Here is an 11,971-nt window from a genome sequence, read left to right on the forward strand (position 1 = left end):
ATGCTTGGAAAACCCAGTAAATGTATAAAAATGTCCAAATGAACCCCGAAAAATTCCAAAATTGAACACAACACTCCTGTTGTTCTATGTTGACACTCGAAATTTTTTGAAAGCAATACGAGGCATTTCGTCCACAAAAGTGGCATGTTCCCTACCGAAACCATCACGCTTGTTGTGAGTAGGTGTTGTTTGTGAGAAGCTTATACCCAAACCTGCCCCAAATGGGACAAAAAAATTACCACGGCATGTTGATGTCGGTCCATGATAGCATGCCAAGTTTCATGAATTTCAGACGAGTTTTGGATTTACTAGAACTTAAAACCCAGGTATCTCAATGTTTGCGGCCGATTGACGGTGGCAGGGTGTGTGAAATTCATTCCCATTTCTTGCATGGGACCTAAGCATGCAACCAAGGACACATATTTGATTTTTCAACAAGTTTATATGCACTGGAGAATGTGCATGTAGTTCAAATTTGAATTATGCGCATAAAATGCCTAGAAAACCCAGTTAGTGTATAAATATGTCCAAACGAACCCTGAAAAATTCCAAAATTGAACACAACACTCCTGTTGTTCTATGTTGACACTCGAAATTTTTTGAAAGTAATAAGAGGCAACGGATATCGTTTCGTCCGTAAAGGTGGGACGTTCCCTACCGAAACCATCACGCTTGTTGTGAGAAGCTCTGGTTTGTGAGAAGCTGTGGTTTGTGAGAAGCTTATACCCAAACCTGCCCCAAATGGGACAAAAAATTTACCACAACATGTTGATGCCGCTCCATGATAGCATGCCAAGTTTCATGAATTTCAGACGAGTTTTGGATTTACTAGAATTTAAAAACCAGGAATCTCAATGTTTGTCGCCGAGTGACGGTGGCAGGGTGTGTGAAATTCATTCCCATTTCTTGCATGGGACCTAAGCATGCAACCAAGGACACATATTTGATTTTTCAACCAGTTTATATGCGCTGGAGAATGTACAAGTAGTTCAAATTTGAATTATGCACATAAAATGCCTGGAAAACCTAGTTAATGTATAAAAATATCCAAACGAACCCCAAAAAAATTGCAAAATTGAACACAACACTCCTATTGTTCTATGTTGACACTCAATTTTTTTGAAAGAAATAAGAGGCAACGGATATCGTTTCGTCCCTAAAGGTGGCACGTTCCCTACTGAAACCATCATGCTTGTTTTGAGAAGCTCTGGTTTCTGAGAAGCTTATACCCAAACCTGCCCCAAATGGGACAAAATTTTTACCACGGATGTTGATGCCGCTCCATCATAGCATGCCAAGTTTCATGAATTTCAGACGAGTTTTGGATTTACTAGAATTTAAAAACCAGGTATCTCAATGTTTGCGGCCGAGTGACGGTGGCAGGGTGTGTGAAATTCATTCCCATTTCTTGCATGGGACCTAAGCATGCAACCAAGGACACATATTTGATTTTTCAACCAGTTTATATGCACTGGAGAATGTGCATGTAGTTCAAATTCTAATTATGCGCATGAAATGCCTGGAAAACTTTGTTAATGTATAAAAATGTCCAAACCAACCCCAAAAAAATTCCAAAATTGAACACAACACTCCTGTTGTTCTATGTTGACACTCAATTTTTTTTAAAGAAATAAGAGGCAACGGATATCGTTTCGTCCCTAAAGGTGGCACGTTCCCTACCGAAACCATCACGCTTGTTTTGAGAAGCTCATGTTTGTGAGAAGCTTATACCCAAACCTGCCCCAAATGGGACAAATATTTTACCACGACATGTTGATGCTGCTCCATGATAGCATGCCAAGTTTCATGAATTTCAGACGAGTTTTGGATTTACTAGAATTTAAAAACCAAATATGTCCATGTTTGCGGCCGAGTGATAGTGGCAGGGTGTGCGAAATTCATTGTCATTTCTTGCATGGCACCTAAGCATGCAACCAACGACACATTTGTTTTTCAACCAGTTTATATGCACTGGAGAATGTGTATGTAGTTCAAATTTGAATTATGCGCATAAAATGCCTGGAAAACCCAGTTAATGTATAAAAATATCGAAACAAACTCCGAAAAGTTCCAAAATTGAACACAACACTCATGTTGTTCTATGTTGATACTTGAAATTTTTTGAAAGCAATAAGAGGCGTTTTGTCCCCAAAGGAGGCACGTTCCCTACCGAAACCATCACGCTTGTTGTGAGTAGGTCTGGTTTGTGTGAAGCTTATACCCAAACCTGCCCCAAATGGGACAAAAAAATTACCACGGCATGTTGATGTCCCTCCATGATGGCATGCCAAGTTTCATGAATTTCAGACGAGTTTTGGATTTACTAGAATTTAAAACCCAGGTATCTCAATGTTTGCGGCCGAGTGACGGTGGCAGGGTGTGTGAAATTAATTCTCATTTCTTGCATGGGACCTAAGCATGCAACCAAGGACACATATTTGATTTTTCAACAAGTTTATATGCACTTGAGAATGTGCATGTAGTTCAAATTTGAATTATGCGCATAAAATGAGTGGAAAACCCAGTTAATGTATAAAAATGTGCAAATGAACCCCGAAAAATTCCAAAATTGAACACAACACTCCTGTTGTTCTATATTGACACTCGAAATTTTTTGAAAGCAATAAGAGGCAATGGATATCTTTTCGTCCGTAAAGGTGGCACGTTCCCTACCGAACCATCACTCTTGTTGTGAGAAGCTCTGGTTTGCGAGAAGCTGATACCCAAACCTGCCCCAAATGGGACAAAAAATATACCATGGCATGTTGATTCCGCTCCATGATAGCATGCCAAGTTTCATGAATTCCAGATAAGTTTTGCATTTACTAGAATTTAAAAACCAGGTATCTCAATGTTTGCGGCCGAGTGACGGTGGAAGGGTGTGTGAAATTCATTCCCATTTCTTGCATGGGACCTAAGCACGCAACCATGGACACATATTTGATTTTTCAACCAGTTTATATGCACTGGAGAATGTGCATGTAGTTCAAATTTGAATTATTAGCATAAAATGCCTGGAAAACCTAGTTAATGTATAAAAATGTCCAAACGAACGCCAAAAAATTGCAAAATTGAACACAACACTCCTATTGTTCTATGTTGACACTCAATTTTTTTTGAAAGAAATAAGAGGCAACGGATATCGTTTCGTCCCCAAAGGTGGCACGTTCCTTACCGAAACCATCATGCTTGTTTTGAGAAGCTCTTGTTTCTGAGAAGCTTATACCCAAACCGGCCCCAAATGGGACAAAAATTTTACCACGGATGTTGATACCGCTCCATCATAGCATGCCAAGTTTCATGAATTTCAGACGAGTTTTGGATTTACTAGAATTTAAAAACCACGTATCTCAATGTTTGCGGCCGACTGACGGTGGCAGGGTGTGTGACCTTCATTCCCATTTCTTGCATGGGACCTAAGCATGCAACCAAGGACACATATTTGATTTTTCAACCAGTTCATATGCACTGGAGAATGTGCATGTAGCTCAAATTTGAATTATGCGCATAAAATGCCTGGAAAACCCAGTAAATGTATAAAAATGTCCAAACGAACCCCGAAAAATTCCAAAATTGAACACAACACTCCTGTTGTTCTATGTTGACACTCGTAAATTTTTGAAAGCGATAAGAGGCGTTTTGTCCCCAAAGGTGGCACATTCCCTACCGAAACCACCACGCTTTTTGTGAGTAGCTCTGGTTTGTGAGAAGCTTATACCCAAACCTGCCCCAAATGGGACAAAAAAAATACCACAGCATGTTGATGTCGCTCCATGATAGCATGCCAAGTTTCATGAATTTCAGACGAGTTTTGGATTTACTAGAATTTAAAAACCAGGTATCTCAATGTATGCAGCCGAGTGACGGTGGCAGGGTGTGTGAAATTCATTCCCATTTCTTGCATGGGACCTAAGCAAGCAACCAAGGACACATATTTGATTTTTCAACAAGTTTATATGCACTGGAGAATGTGCATGTAGTTCAAATTTGAATTATGCGCATAAAATGCTTGGAAAACCCAGTAAATGTATAAAAATGTCCAAATGAACCCCGAAAAATTCCAAAATTGAACACAACACTCCTGTTGTTCTATGTTGACACTCGAAATTTTTTGAAAGCAACAAGAGGCATTTCGTCCACAAAAGTGGCATGTTCCCTACCGAAACCATCACGCTTGTTGTGAGTAGGTGTTGTTTGTGAGAAGCTTATACCCAAACCTGCCCCAAATGGGACCAAAAATTACCACGGCATGTTGATGTCGCTCCATGATGGCATGCCAAGTTTCATGAATTTCAGACGAGTTTTGGATTTACTAGAACTTAAAACCCAGGTATCTCAATGTTTGCGGCCGAGTGATGGTGGCAGGGTGTGTGAAATTCATTCCCATTTCTTGCATGGGACCTAAGCATGCAACCAAGGACACATATTTGATTTTTCAACCAGTTTATATGCACTGGAGAATGTGCATGTAGTTCAAATTTGAATTATGCGCATAAAATGCCTGGAAAACCCAGTTAATGTATAAAAATATCGAAACAAACTCCGAAAAGTTCCAAAATTGAACACAACACTCATGTTGTTCTATGTTGACACTTGAAATTTTTTGAAAGCAATAAGAGGCGTTTTGTCCCCAAAGGAGGCACGTTCCCTACCGAAACCATCACGCTTGTTGTGAGTAGGTCTGGTTTGTGTGAAGCTTATACCCAAACCTGCCCCAAATGGGACAAAAAAATTACCACGGCATGTTGATGTCCCTCCATGATGGCATGCCAAGTTTCATGAATTTCAGACGAGTTTTGGATTTACTAGAATTTAAAACCCAGGTATCTCAATGTTTGCGGCCGAGTGACGGTGGCAGGGTGTGTGAAATTAATTCTCATTTCTTGCATGGGACCTAAGCATGCAACCAAGGACACATATTTGATTTTTCAACAAGTTTATATGCACTTGAGAATGTGCATGTAGTTCAAATTTGAATTATGCGCATAAAATGAGTGGAAAACCCAGTTAATGTATAAAAATGTGCAAATGAACCCCGAAAAATTCCAAAATTGAACACAACACTCCTGCTGTTCTATATTGACACTCGAAATTTTTTGAAAGCAATAAGAGGCAATGGATATCTTTTCGTCCGTAAAGGTGGCACGTTCCCTACCGAACCATCACTCTTGTTGTGAGAAGCTCTGGTTTGCGAGAAGCTGATACCCAAACCTGCCCCAAATGGGACAAAAAATATACCATGGCATGTTGATTCCGCTCCATGATAGCATGCCAAGTTTCATGAATTCCAGATAAGTTTTGCATTTACTAGAATTTAAAAACCAGGTATCTCAATGTTTGCGGCCGAGTGACGGTGGAAGGGTGTGTGAAATTCATTCCCATTTCTTGCATGGGACCTAAGCACGCAACCATGGACACATATTTGATTTTTCAACCAGTTTATATGCACTGGAGAATGTGCATGTAGTTCAAATTTGAATTATTAGCATAAAATGCCTGGAAAACCTAGTTAATGTATAAAAATGTCCAAACGAACGCCAAAAAAATTGCAAAATTGAACACAACACTCCTATTGTTCTATGTTGACACTCAATTTTTTTTGAAAGAAATAAGAGGCAACGGATATCGTTTCGTCCCCAAAGGTGGCACGTTCCTTACCGAAACCATCATGCTTGTTTTGAGAAGCTCTTGTTTCTGAGAAGCTTATACCCAAACCGGCCCCAAATGGGACAAAAATTTTACCACGGATGTTGATACCGCTCCATCATAGCATGCCAAGTTTCATGAATTTCAGACGAGTTTTGGATTTACTAGAATTTAAAAACCACGTATCTCAATGTTTGCGGCCGACTGACGGTGGCAGGGTGTGTGACCTTCATTCCCATTTCTTTCATGGGACCTAAGCATGCAACCAAGGACACATATTTGATTTTTCAACCAGTTCATATGCACTGGAGAATGTGCATGTAGCTCAAATTTGAATTATGCGCATAAAATGCCTGGAAAACCCAGTAAATGTATAAAAATGTCCAAACGAACCCCGAAAAATTCCAAAATTGAACACAACACTCCTGTTGTTCTATGTTGACACTCGTAAATTTTTGAAAGCGATAAGAGGCGTTTTGTCCCCAAAGGTGGCACATTCCCTACCGAAACCACCACGCTTTTTGTGAGTAGCTCTGGTTTGTGAGAAGCTTATACCCAAACCTGCCCCAAATGGGACAAAAAAAATACCACAGCATGTTGATGTCGCTCCATGATAGCATGCCAAGTTTCATGAATTTCAGACGAGTTTTGGATTTACTAGAATTTAAAAACCAGGTATCTCAATGTATGCAGCCGAGTGACGGTGGCAGGGTGTGTGAAATTCATTCCCATTTCTTGCATGGGACCTAAGCAAGCAACCAAGGACACATATTTGATTTTTCAACAAGTTTATATGCACTGGAGAATGTGCATGTAGTTCAAATTTGAATTATGCGCATAAAATGCTTGGAAAACCCAGTAAATGTATAAAAATGTCCAAATGAACCCCGAAAAATTCCAAAATTGAACACAACACTCCTGTTGTTCTATGTTGACACTCGAAATTTTTTGAAAGCAACAAGAGGCATTTCATCCACAAAAGTGGCATGTTCCCTACCGAAACCATCACGCTTGTTGTGAGTAGGTGTTGTTTGTGAGAAGCTTATACCCAAACCTGCCCCAAATGGGACCAAAAATTACCACGGCATGTTGATGTCGCTCCATGATGGCATGCCAAGTTTCATGAATTTCAGACGAGTTTTGGATTTACTAGAACTTAAAACCCAGGTATCTCAATGTTTGCGGCCGAGTGATGGTGGCAGGGTGTGTGAAATTCATTCCCATTTCTTGCATGGGACCTAAGCATGCAACCAAGGACACATATTTGATTTTTCAACCAGTTTATATGCACTGGAGAATGTGCATGTAGTTCAAATTTGAATTATGCGCATAAAATGCCTGGAAAACCCAGTTAGTGTATAAATATGTCCAAACGAACCCTGAAAAATTCCAAAATTGAACACAACACTCCTATTGTTCTATGCTGACACTCGAAATTTTTTGAAAGCAATAAGAGGCAACAGATATCTTTTTGTCCGTAAAGGTGGCACGTTCCCTACCGAAACCATCACGCTTGTTGTGAGAAGCTCTGGTTTGTGAGAAGATGTGGTTTGTGAGAAGCTTATACCCAAACCTGCCCCAAATGGGACAAAAAATTTACCACAACATGTTGATGCCGCTCCATGATAGCATGCCAAGTTTCATGAATTTCGGACGAGTTTTGGATTTACTAGAATTTAAAAACCCGGTATCTCAATGTTTGCGGCTGAGTGACGGTGGCAGGGTGTGTGAAATTCATTCCCATTTATTGCATGGGACCTAAGCATGCAACCATGGACACATATTTGATTTTTCAACCAGTTTATATGCACTGGAGAATGTGCATGTAGTTCAAATTTGAATTATGCGCATAAAATGCCTGGAAAACCTAGTTAATGTATAAAAATGTCCAAACGAACCCCAAAAAAATTGCAAAATTGTACACAACACACCTGTTGTTCTATGTTGACACTCAATTTTTTTTGAAAGAAATAAGAGGCAACGGATATCGTTTAGTCCCTAAAGGTGGCACGTTCCCTACCGAAACCATCATGCTTGTTTTGAGAAGCTCTGGTTTCTGAGAAGCTTATACCCAAACCTGCCCCAAATGGGACAAAATTTTTACCAAGGATGTTGATGCCGCTCCATCATAGCATGCCAAGTTTCATGAATTTCAGACGAGTTTTGGATTTACTAGAATTTAAAAACCACGTATCTCAATGTTTGCGGCCGACTGACGGTGGCAGGGTGTGTGAAATTCATTCCCATTTCTTGCATGGGACCTAAGCATGCAACCAAGGACACATATTTGATTTTTCAACCAGTTTATATGCACTAGAGAATGTGCATGTAGTTCAAATTTGAATCATGCGCATAAAATGCTTGGAAAACCCAGTAAATGTATAAAAATGTCCAAATGAACCCTGAAAAATTCCAAAATTGAACACAACACTCCTGCTGTTCTATGTTGACACTCGAAATTTTTTGAAAGCAATAAGAGGCATTTCGTCCACAAAAGTGGCATGTTCCCTACCGAAACCATAACGCTTGTTGTGAGTAGGTGTTGTTTGTGAGAAGCTTATACCCAAACCTGCCCCAAATGGGACAAAAAAATTACCACGGCATGTTGATGTCGCTCCATGATGGCATGCCAAGTTTCATGAATTTCAGACGAGTATTGGATTTACTAGAACTTAAAACCCAGGTATCTCAATGTTTGCGGCCGAGTGACGGTGGCAGGGTGTGTGAAATTCATTCCCATTTCTTGCATGGGACCTAAGCATGCAACCGAGGACACATATTTGATTTTTCAACCAGTTTATATGCACTGGAGAATGTGCATGTAGTTCAAATTTGAATTATGCGCATAAAATGCCTGGAAAATCCAGTTAGTGTATAAATATGTCCAAACGAACCCTAAAAAATTCCAAAATAGAACACAACACTCCTGTTGTTCTATGTTGACACTCGAAATTTTTTCAAAGCAATAAGAGGCAACGGATATCGTTTCGTCCGTAAAGGTGGCACGTTCCCTACCGAAAGCATCACGCTTGTTGTGAGAAGCTCTGGTTTGTGAGAAGCTGTGGTTTGTGAGAAGCTTATAGCCAAACCTGCCCCAAATGGGACAAAAAATTTACCACAACAGGTTGATGCCGCTCCATGATAGCATGCCAAGTTTCATAAATTTCAGACGTGTTTTGGATTTACTAGAATTTAAAAACCAGGTATCTCAATGTTTGCGGCCGAGTGACGGTGGCAGGGTGTGTGAAATTCATTCCCATTTCTTGCATGGGACCTAAGCATGCAACCATGGACACATATTTGATTTTTCAACCAGTTTATATGCACTGGAGAATGTGCATGTAGTTCAAATTTGAATTATGCGCATAAAATGCCTGGAAAACCTAGTTAATGTATAAAAATGTCCAAACGAACCCCAAAAAAATTGCAAAATTGAACACAACACTCCTATTGTTCTATGTTGACACTCAATTTTTTTTGAAAGAAATAAGAGGCAACGGATATCGTTTCGTCCCTAAAGGTGGCACGTTCCCTACTGAAACCATCATGCTTGTTTTGAGAAGCTCTGGTTTCTGAGAAGATTATACCCAAACCTGCCCCAAATGGGACAAAAATTTTACCACGGATGTTGATGGCGCTCCATCATAGCATGCCAAGTTTCATGAATTTCAGACGAGTTTTGGATTTACTAGAATTTAAAAACCACGTATCTCAATGTTTGCGGCCGACTAACGGTGGCAGAGTGTGTGAAATTCATTCCCATTTCTTGCATGGGACCTAAGCATGCAACCAAGGACACATATTTGATTTTTCAACAAGTTTATATGCACAGGAGAATGTGCATGCAGTTCAAATTTGAATTATGCGCATAAAATGCTTGGAAAACCCAGTAAATGTATAAAAATGTCCAAATGAACCCCGAAAAATTCCAAAATTAAACACAACACTCCTGTTGTTCTATGTTGACACTCGAAATTTTTTGAAAGCAATACGAGGCCTTTCGTCCACAAAAGTGGCATGTTCCCTACCAAAACCATCACGCTTGTTGTGAGTAGGTGTTGTTTGTGAGAAGCTTATACCCAAACCTGCCCCAAATGGGACAAAAAAATTACCACGGCATGTTGATGTCGCTCCATGATGGCATGCCAAGTTTCATGAATTTCAGACGAGTTTTGGATTTACTAGAACTTAAAACCCAGGTATCTCAATATTTGCAGCCGACTGACGGTGGCAGGGTGTGTGAAGTTCATTCCCATTTCTTGCATGGGACCTAAGCATGCAACCAGGGACACATATTTGATTTTTCAACCAGTTTATATGCACTGGAGAATGTGCATGTAGTTCAAATTTGAATTATGCGCATAAAATGCCTAGAAAACCCAGTTAGTGTATAAATATGTCCAAACGAACCCTAAAAAATTCCAAAATTGAACACAACACTCCTGTTGTTCTATGTTGACACTCGAAATTTTTTGAAAGTAATAAGAGGCAACGGATATCGTTTCGTCCGTAAAGGTGGCACGTTCCCTACCGAAACCATCACGCTTGTTGTGAGAAGCTCTGGTTTGTGAGAAGCTGTGGTTTGTGAGAAGCTTATACCCAAACCTGCCCCAGATGGGACAAAAAATTTACCACAACATGTTGATGCCGCTCCATGATAGCATGCCAAGTTTCATGAATTTCAGACGAGTTTTGGATTTACTAGAATTTAAAAACCAGGTATCTCAATGTTTGCGGCCGAGTGACAGTGGCAGGGTGTGTGAAATTCATTCCCATTTCTTGCATGGGACCTAAGCATGCAACCAAGGACACATATTTGATTTTTCAACCAGTTTATATGCACTGGAGAATGTGCATGTAGTTCAAATTTGAATTATGCGCATAAAATGCCTGGAAAACCCAGTTAGTGTATAAATATGTCCAAACGAACCCTGAAAAATTCCAAAATTGAACACAACACTCCTGTTGTTCTATGTTGACACTCGAATTTTTTTGAAAGCAATAAGAGGCAACGGATATCGTTTCGTCCGTAAAGGTGGCACGTTCCCTACCGAAACCATCACGCTTGTTGTGAGAAGCTCATGTTTGTGAGAAGCTTATACCCAAACCTGCCCCAAATGGGACAAAAATTTTACCACGACATGTTGATGCTGCTCCATGATAGCATGCCAAGTTTCATGAATTTCAGACGAGTTTTGGATTTACTAGAATTTAAAAACCAAATATCTCCATGTTTGCGGCCGAGTGATAGTGGCAGGGTGTGCGAAATTCATTGTCATTTCTTGCATGGGACCTAAGCATGCAACCAACGACACATTTGTTTTTTCAACCAGTTTATATGCACTGGAGAATGTGTATGTAGTTCAAATTTGAATTATGCGCATAAAATGCCTGGAAAACCCAGTTAATGTATAAAAATGTCGAAACAAACTCCGAAAAGTTCCAAAATTGAACACAACACTCATGTTGTTCTATGTTGATACTCGAAATTTTTTGAAAGCAATAAGAGGCGTTTCGTCCCCAAAGGAGGCACGTTCCCTACCGAAACCATCACGCTTCTTGTGAGTAGGTCTGGTTTGTGTGAAGCTTATACCCAAACCTGCCCCAAATGGGACAAAAAAATTACCATGGCATGTTGATGTCTCTCCATGATGGAATGCCAAGTTTCATGAATTTCAGACGAGTTTTGGATTTACTAGAATTTAAAACCCAGGTATCTCAATGTTTGCGGCCGAGTGACGGTGGCAGGGTGTGTGAAATTAATTCCCATTTCTTGCATGGGACCTAAGCATGCAACCAAGGACACATATTTGATTTTTCAACAAGTTTATATGCACTGGAGAATGTGCATGTAGTTCAAATTTGAATTATGCGCATAAAATGCATGGAAAACCCAGTTAATGTATAAAAATGTGCAAATGAACCCTGAAAAATTCCAAAATTGAACACAACACTCCTGTTGTTCTATATTGACACTCGAAATTTTTTGAAAGCAGTAAGAGGCAATGGATATCGTTTCGTCCGTAAAGGTGGCACGTTCCCTACCGAAACCATCACTCTTGTTGTGAGAAGCTCTGGTTTGCGAGAAGCTGATACCCAAACTTGCCCCAAATGGGACAAAAAATATACCATGGCATGTTGATTCCGCTCCATGATAGCATGCCAAGTTTCATGAATTCCAGATGAGTTTTGCATTTACTAGAATTTAAAAACCAGGTATCTCAATGTTTGCGGCCGAGTGACGGTCGAAGGGTGTGTGAAATTCATTCCCATTTCTTGCATGGGACCTAAGCATGCAACCAAGGACACATATTTGGTATTTCAA

Source organism: Aegilops tauschii, chromosome 1 (genome assembly GCF_002575655.3).
Source record: "Aegilops tauschii subsp. strangulata cultivar AL8/78 chromosome 1, Aet v6.0, whole genome shotgun sequence".
In the NCBI taxonomy this organism is placed as follows: domain Eukaryota; kingdom Viridiplantae; phylum Streptophyta; class Magnoliopsida; order Poales; family Poaceae; genus Aegilops; species Aegilops tauschii.